Source organism: Sinocyclocheilus rhinocerous, unplaced genomic scaffold (genome assembly GCF_001515625.1).
Source record: "Sinocyclocheilus rhinocerous isolate Xijiao unplaced genomic scaffold, SAMN03320098_v1.1 scaffold547, whole genome shotgun sequence".
NCBI lineage: Eukaryota > Metazoa > Chordata > Actinopteri > Cypriniformes > Cyprinidae > Sinocyclocheilus > Sinocyclocheilus rhinocerous.
The window spans coordinates 42,728-51,971 of NW_015662974.1; the positions used below are offsets into that span (position 1 = coordinate 42,728).

The window sequence follows — 9,244 nt, forward strand, 5'->3', positions numbered from 1 at the left end:
AAGTTCTTAGCCATGCATATTACTAATCAAACATTAAGTTTTGATATATTTACGGTAGGACATTTACAAAATATCTTCATGGAACATGATATTTACTTAATATCCTAATGATTTTTGGCATAAAAGAAAAATGGATCATTTTGACCCATACAATGTATTGTTGGCTATTGCTACAAATATACCCCAGCGACTTAAGACTGCTTTTGTGCTCCAGGGTCACACATATCAAATAAATTATTGGATGCACATAAAAACTCATGTGACTTTGCCTCAACAGATCATATGATTGGACAACTGAACAGCATCTCAAATATTGTTTTAGTTGTTTTGAAATGCTTTGTCATCAAAACATGTTGGTATAATTGCCTACCAGAACTCTCACACAATTGCTTAGCTAAACATCAGCCAGCCTTAAACTATAGCTTATTTAAACTTGTCACCTTAATTAATCATCATCATATCCCTTTCACACCTTAGCTTGGTTAGGATGTATTGTAATGTGACAATCACATAACAGTACTGCAAAATGTCCCATCACCTCTAGATGGGGATTGAAACATTTAATGTACTGTATATGTATGTATGTACAGTATGTATATGTATTGGAGTATATCAAACAAGTAGCCCTTGAGACTATTTTATCCCTTCAGGGAGCCCTCACTCACGAAAAGGTTGGAGACCCCTGATGTATACTTTTGTTTTGTTGAAAAAATAGCATAAAAGCTTTGTGTCAGTGTACAATTATTGCTCAGCCACTGTTGAAGTTATTGGTGCCAGCAAAAACACATTTTATTTCAGATTTGCATTTATGATGCCGAGTTGATGTACACAATGACATTTTCTCTGGAGTTCCATCTTCTCTCTTTGGCAAACATGTATACAGTCCCAAAGAGGTCAGGGAATAAAGCCATCAGGTTGATTTTTATAGCATCAGCTTTACTGTGAGAGAACGGCACACAAATAAAATTATTATGCAAGAAAGTCTTAGTTAAAACTCAGCTTTTCTTATATGCTACTTCTCTCCCTCTGGCTTTTGATCAAAACTGATCAATTGTTACTTTATTTATTCTCCGGCATGCATTGTAAATGTATTACCAGCTTGAATTGTGCATTATTTTCCTACATTTCAACAATCCATTGTCAGTTATTCCTCTAACTCACTGATGCTCGTGTAGGTTGCGTATAAATCGCAGCAGGCCCAGTGTGTTCTCAGGATAGGCTTTCTTCTTACCATCCAGTTTCTGGACAAGCTCAGACGACAACTGTGGAAACAATATTTGACACTGAACAATGAAAATAATGATTTCCACAATACTAATTAAAGATTTAAACTGCAATATATTAAGTTAAACTATATTATACATATTAAATATGTACTAAAAAGTACTAAATGTACAACACTTAACCTAATATAGTACTTACTTTAGTCTTCCATTCAGAAAAGCTTTTTCCCTCTGTGTGTTTTGCAATGGCATTAAGCAGCTCCTCATCTGCATTATGACAATTTTCGGCCTCTTTTTCATTTCCCAATATTTTCAGATACCACACTTTCCTAAGACAATTTCAGAAACATTATACAATTAGCTGACAGATATTGTCTATTTTATAGTGTCTCTTATGGTGTCCTTGTGACACCATCTATGTTAAAAGTGACATACAAATGAATTGTGATTGAAAACAGACTGTTTTAAAAGGAATTATACCGTTCATTAGTCCAGAAGAAGGGGTGTGCGAGGGTTTGCTCCACAGTTGGTCTGTTGTTTGGATTTTCATGAATCATCCACTCGACGAGATCCTTCCCTACTTCATCATCCAGATGCTCCAGTGAGTATCTTCCTCGTAAAATGTTGTACTCACAAGCAGCACCTTTACCAAATGGATGTTGTCCTCTAGAGAGAATGTAGTAGACTAACATCCCAGCAACCTTCAAACAGATTGTAGTGTTACTATTCAGAATTTGTAAAATTTTTAGCAAACTTTGAGTACATTGATAAATACTGAAAACACACCTGAATGTCGGAGCTCCTCTTGTAACCAGTGTTGGCCTCCTCATCTATGGTCTCCTTTGCCTTCCAGCTTCTAGTTCCAGCAATGCTTGTTCGTAAAGTGGTTTCACTCTGTTTCAATCAGCTTATGCCAAAATCAGCCAATCTAGTTTTTCTTCTTATGTCTGGGAAACAGGAAAATGACATTTCCTGTTAGAAACTTAGTTTTCATAAATTAAATAAACATTGCTTTATAAGTTTAAAAAACTTCTACCAATCAGGACATTCTGGGGTTTGATGTCTCGAATATTCAGAATTTGTAAAAATTTTAGCAAACTTTGAGTACATTGATAAATACTGAAAACACACCTGAATGTCGGAGCTCCTCTTGTAGCCAGTGTTGGCCTCCTCATCTATGGTCTCCTTTGCCTTCCAGCTTCTAGTTCCAGCAATGCTTGTTCGTAAAGTGGTTTCACTCTGTTTCAATCAGCTTATGCCAAAATCAGCCAATCTAGTTTTTCTTCTTATGTCTGGGAAACAGGAAAATGACATTTCCTGTTAGAAACTTAGTTTTCATAAATTAAATAAACATTGCTTTATAAGTTTAAAAAACTTCTACCAATCAGGACATTCTGGGGTTTGATGTCTCGATGGAGCACTTTGGTTTTCTGGTCGTGTAAAACCTGTAAGCTACAGAGAACTTCCTTCACCAGCTTCTTCAGAACCAAAGATCTCTCAGCACTTTCATCTGGTAAATGATCTTGGATATATTCCTCCAGTGTGTACTCACAAAGATGAAGAACAAGGTACCCAAAATTGTTATCTTCAGTGAAGTCCACATATCGGACAATAGAGGGACTGTCGAGTTCTGGAAGCCGTAGAAATGTTTGTTTCTGAGGACTTGGTAATTAGACTTAATCATTTGTTTCAAACCTTCATTCCTCAAACCAAGGAAAACTTGAGTTCCATCACTTCCTTTAGCGATCAGAAATTCATCACTGAGTACAAGTGTAAGGTTTCCCAGTCTGTATGTCCTGCTAGGATCAATGTTAGCTAGCTTCTCAAGCTTGGGCCTCCAACGACAGCTAGTCTGAAGCCACCTTCTTGAGATATTTGGGCTCTCAGCAGGTTGTGTGAACGGCTGCACACTTGAATTTGAGTCCTCAATGGATGTCACTACAGCATCTGGATATGATCCCCCTTTATCTTGCTGCTCACCTTCATGTGATCCCACCTCTTGCTGGATTTTTTTCTTCTTCTTCTTCCTGCTTGTTGATAGAGCTGCAGTCTCCTCACACAAACTATCCACTGCACTCAAACAAGCTGGATCTCTCAGTGATTCATCCAACTTTTCAAGCTTTTTCATGACTTAATCCATCTCTGTCTCTGCTTTTATAAGTATCATCTCTGGGATGGGTGACAATCCACTCAATGCAACAAGTTCAGGAGTGAAGTCATTTATATAGGCAAACAGTCCATAGATCATCATTACAATTAGACTTGAATAATCAGGACGTGTGAGAGGCAACAGACTTTTTTCAAGCTCTGGATTCACCACATAGTTTCACAATGTCTTCACGGACACAATGAACAGCACAATGCAGTGGAGTTAAACTTTGCAATCCATGTCCATTTGGGTTAGCTTTTGCTGCAAGTAATTTTGTCACGATTCTCAGTGAAACTCCAGTTAAAGCAGTTTGTTGAGTAATATCATACTGTACATTTAAAATAAGTAAATAGACTGTAAACGATTAAATCAGTTCTTTAGGGCAGTGTTTCCCAACCTTTTTTTAGTTGGGGCACCCTTTGGAAATTTTAACAAACTTGTGGCACCCTACAAAATTAATTTTGTCACAATATTTGAATTTCTAACTTCGATAGGATACTTTGAAAAGTCCAGATATTCGGTACAGCAGGGAAGAACTGCAGAATATAATGTCATACAGATATTTTTAATATTATAAAAAAAATTTGTCCATCAATGGTGGCAACCAGTAGGCTAATTTCTAATGAAAAGACCAGTTCATATGACAGATTTTAATGTAGGCTTTTATTCATATGTAAACATTGTATGTTTCCTGTCAGCTTGATTTCTGAGTGGACTTTGCTGTTCTGATGAGCATGATGAACATGGGCCGTGAGCGACTGAACGGAGCGCACACACGCATAGATAAGATAAGATAAGATAATACGCAGAGCGTCACACCACGTGAAAGTGAATCCTGAGCGGTCAGAATTTCAGTGCATCTCTAATTATTGGCGACATCAGAAATGGATATTATATAATAGCTGCTTTTTTGAATATTTTAGCAATTTAAAAATATTAAAAAAATATTTTTTACACGGCACCCCGGTTGGGAAACACTGCTTTAGGGTACTGGTGCCCCATTGAATTTACTGTGTGCTCTGCGTTAGGTTGTTGTGGCAGTCCTGTGATAACAAAGCATTAGAAAATGTATGTTAACTGCTCACCTGCTCCGTGCTGCAGCCCTGTCAACTGTAAAAGTTGTGTAAGGTGTTATCACCAAACCTACTGCTCAAACCACACCTGTCCAAAGTTCTTCTTAAGCAAAGATTAAACAAACCAAAAAAAGCAAACCAGTTTTATCTGAAGAGACAACTGTAGGGTGTTTCAAAGACAATGTGAAAAAACGAATAAAATTGACTGAACAACATTAAGATTATGTTATATTACAGTATGATTACAACAGGAAAAAGTTTGAGGTGGTGTGCTTTTGTGGGAACAGTTTCATTGTAAGATCTGTAAGAAGTGCTCAAAATGGATATTATATAATAGCTGCTTTTTTGAATATTTTAGCAATTTAAAAATATTAAAAAAATATTTTTTACACGGCACCCCGGTTGGGAAACACTGCTTTAGGGTACTGGTGCCCCATTGAATTTACTGTGTGCTCTGCGTTAGGTTGTTGTGGCAGTCCTGTGATAACAAAGCATTAGAAAATGTATGTTAACTGCTCACCTGCTCCGTGCTGCAGCCCTGTCAACTGTAAAAGTTGTGTAAGGTGTTATCACCAAACCTACTGCTCAAACCACACCTGTCCAAAGTTCTTCTTAAGCAAAGATTAAACAAACCAAAAAAAGCAAACCAGTTTTATCTGAAGAGACAACTGTAGGGTGTTTCAAAGACAATGTGAAAAAACGAATAAAATTGACTGAACAACATTAAGATTATGTTATATTACAGTATGATTACAACAGGAAAAAGTTTGAGGTGGTGTGCTTTTGTGGGAACAGTTTCATTGTAAGATCTGTAAGAAGTGCTCAAGTTCTAGTCGAGCTAGCTTTGGTTTTTGAACAAAAAAACAAATCACATACAGAACCTCAAAACTACTGGAACAAAAACAACAACAACAAAAAAAAACAAATAAGATCAAATAAACAGTTCACAGCTCTACCATTTTCGTACATCAGTGGTATAAAACATTTCACAGTTCTCCCATCTATGGCTTTACCGAAGTTGATAGTTGTTTCGCTGGAATATATTGTAAGTTATCTGCATAGATTCATGGACACCCTCAATATTAAAAAAGGCCATGGTGGCTCTTCTGATTCCTAGTGATCTTTTGCTTCCTCCACGGTTGTATTAAACTCTGCCATGGTGGTCATCACTGCTGCCAGCTCCAACGTGGAGGTCTTTTGTTTCCCTCTGGTAACAAACACCATACTGGTCTCTTGCCCCGCCTTGGTCCCCTGCTCTGTGCTTGTGTATTTAAGCCCTGGTTTCCTTGTGTTTCATTGTCCATTATTGTTTGTGTGGCATGCATTGTCATTCCTTGGATTCTGGTACTGTTTTTGTGTGTGTGTGTGTGTGTGTGTTTTTAGTTCTTCCGTCTAAATAGCTGCATTTAGATCTGTTTTTTCTTCCTGCTTCCTTGGCTTTGTGCTGGGCACAGATTTTTATAATATAAAGAAAAGGTCAGGATATTTCATTTACAACATTATATTAATAAAGGCATTAATAATCACACATACATGTCTTTGTATAGGCTTACATGTAGAATCTGTAAGATAATTAATGATAATGATAGTTAATGATAATGATAATTTGTTGTTGTTTTATTCAGTTCTGCCATGAGGAAGCTCTGTAAAAGATATTTACATATTTTCTACAAGATAAATATCTTGTAGAAAATATCTGAAAATAAACAAATTACCTAGTTTGAAAATTTACTACATACTATTGGTTTTTAATATTTTGCTTTGTCAATTGTCAGTGTTTTTCAACTGTCAGGGCCTTGTTTCCCGAAAACAATGAATCTCAGCTCATCAAATCTTACATCTATCCCTACATTTAAAATCATTTTAAAAATACATTTATGATGCAGAATCAATGTACAGTGCCTTGCAAAAGTATTCATATCCCTTCATTTTTTCAAGTTTTGTTATGTTGCTGCCTTATGTTAAATTGCTTTAAATTACCTTTTTTCCACATCAATCTACACTCCATACACAATAATAGCAAAGCAAAAACAGAACTGTCACAACTTTGTAAATGTATTAAATAAAAAAAAACTGAAATAAGTACATTGCATAAGTATTCAGGAACTCAATACTTAGCTGAAGCACCTTTACATCAAGTATTTTTGGGTATGAAGCGACAAGCTTTGCACATCATCATTTGGCAATTATCTGCCATTCTTCTCCTCACCTGTTCACCTCTCAAGCTCTTTCAGGTTGGATGGGGGCAGATGCACATTTTCAGGTTTCTCCAGAAATATTTAATTGGGATCAATCCCAGGCTCTGGCTGGGCCACTCAAGGACATTCACAGAGAATGAATTCAAGGAGCATTCACAGAGAAAGGTAAACCTTCTGCCCAATCTGAGGTTCTGAATGCTGTGGACTAGGTTTTCATTAAGGCTATCTCAATATTTTGGTGCATTGAGCTTTTCTTCTACTCTGATGTGTCCCTCAGTCTCTGCCGCTGAAAAACAGCCCCACAGCATGAGGCTGCTTCCAGCACACTTTACTTTTGGGATGGTACTCTGCAGATGATGAGCAGAGCTGGTTTCCTTCAAACGTGATGCTTAGAATTGAGCTTCATCAGACCAGATAATCTTGTTTCTCAGAGTCTGAGGGTCCTTTAGGTGCTTTTTTGCAAATGCCAAGTGTATTTTCATGTGTCTTCACTGAGGAGAGGATTGACTCTGGCCACACTCCCGTAAAGCCCAGATTGGTGGAGTGTTGCAGTGATGTTTGTCCTTCTGTCGGTTTCTTGTAACGAATCAGTCTACTGAAGGCGAGAGTAGTGAAGAACCCATGTGCAGTTTATTTACAGACGTGATCCAAACATCCAAACATAAACCGAGACACAGACTTGACTTGACTTGACATGAACAGACTTGACTTGACGAGGCATGAACAGACTTGACAGGAACAGACTTGACGTGGCATGAACAGACTAGACTCACCGACAGCGGGTTACAACCCAATGGGAAACAAGACACACGACTAAGACAACCAATCAGAACATGACACAAAGAACAGAGGAACCAATGGCATGAAGACAAGAGGGGAAGGGAAGCATGACACTAACAGCATGAAATAATTCCAAAATAAAAGACATGAAAACATGAACATGAAACAAAACCCAAACACAAAACCCCACATTACATTTCTCCTATCTCCACATATGATCATGGAGCTCAACTAGAGTGACCATCAGCTTCTTGGTCACCACACTATCTAAAGCCCTTCTCCATCAGTTGCTCAGTTTGCCCAGGAGGCCAGATCTTGGAAGAGTCCTGGTTGTGCCAAACTTCTTCCATTAAGGGTAACAGAGACTACATGCTTCTGTGAATCTTCAATGCACCAGAATTTTTTCTGAACTCTTCCCCAGATGTGTGGCTTGATGCAATACTGTTTTTGAGCTCTACAGGCAGTTCTTTTGACCTCAGGGCTTGGTTTTTGCTCTGATATGCATTATTAGACATTTACATTACATTTACATTTAGTCATTTAGCAGATACTTTTATCCAAAGCGACTTACAAATGAGGACAATGGAAGCAATCAAAATCAACAAAAGAGCAATGATACGCAAGTGCTATAACAAGTCTCAGTTAGCTTAACGTAGTACACGTAGCAAGTTTTTTTTTAATTATAATAAAAAAAATGGAGAAAGCTAGTGTTAGAGGCCTTTTTTGCTTTTGTTAATTCAGTCATTCTTGAGAAATGGGACAAAACAGGGTGCAAAATTAAAAAAATAAAACCTTGTACTCAGACAAATGAAACTAAATTTATGTGTCTAATATGTACTAAACTACTGAGCTATGCTTTGATACAACCTCCCAGCTTTTCTCTTTTTTTATCAAAATGTGCTTTTTTACCTTGGACTGTGTAATATAATTGCAGCTTTATATTTAACAGCAATCAAGACGTCTTTAACATTTCAAAACACATTCTCATGTAAGCAGACAGATTACACTTTCACATGTGACCAACAATTCCACAACAAATATAAAATACCATAATGAAATATTATCAAAATATTCAGCTGACGGAGGTGACAGAAATGACGAAAGTTGATGAAAACCTGAATTTGTAGTCATTTTAACTATCAAATACATTGAATCAGTCAATTACTGTATTAAAAGAAACACAACAAACAGTCAGTATGTTATTGTTTATAAAGCTTTTATTCAAGAGTCACATTTAAGTATTTTGATATATCATTGGAACACAAACTCTTATGGTGGTGACATCTGATGGTGTTGACAAATTTGGCATTTCTTTCACAAAACAAATGTAGAGTTCATGTAGTAGCCATTTCTGTTGATGCTAGATGCTAATGGAACCTTCTTCAGGAGAATAAAATTATCTAAATATTTCAAATAATTTCCTCAGAAATTGGAAGATGGTGTTGACATATCATGGCTGTGACACAGGAAATATTAACATTAGGATTTAAAATGTTCTGAAACTATAAAACTGACCAGAGCCTGTCTGACACTGATGTACTCTGCAGAGGTGAACTGTGGCAAGGGGGTCCTTTAGAGTGACAGCTGCCCCTGATATTCCCTGATTTTATTACATTTTAATAAATGTCTGACGGTGTTGACAAAAAGTGGGGACGCAACCTTAAAATCGTATTAAACATGCATGTGTCATTAAAAAAACAACCTTGCTTTGATAGGAGATATTATTAAGTGTTACTTTTGATAAAACAAGCTTTTTTCATTAAAAAAACATTTTTATCCGTTTTATTGCATATGAATGATTGAACCCTTCTCTGTGAACAC

The 9,244-nt window shown here is 36.8% G+C and overlaps 1 pseudogene; it reads right to left on the reverse strand.

Moving 5' to 3' along the window:
- The window catches only part of LOC107728648 (serine/threonine-protein kinase/endoribonuclease IRE1-like), a 7,582-nt pseudogene extending 1,913 nt beyond the window's left edge, over positions 1–5,669 (reverse strand).
- Positions 5,670–9,244: the final 3,575 nt, after the last annotated feature.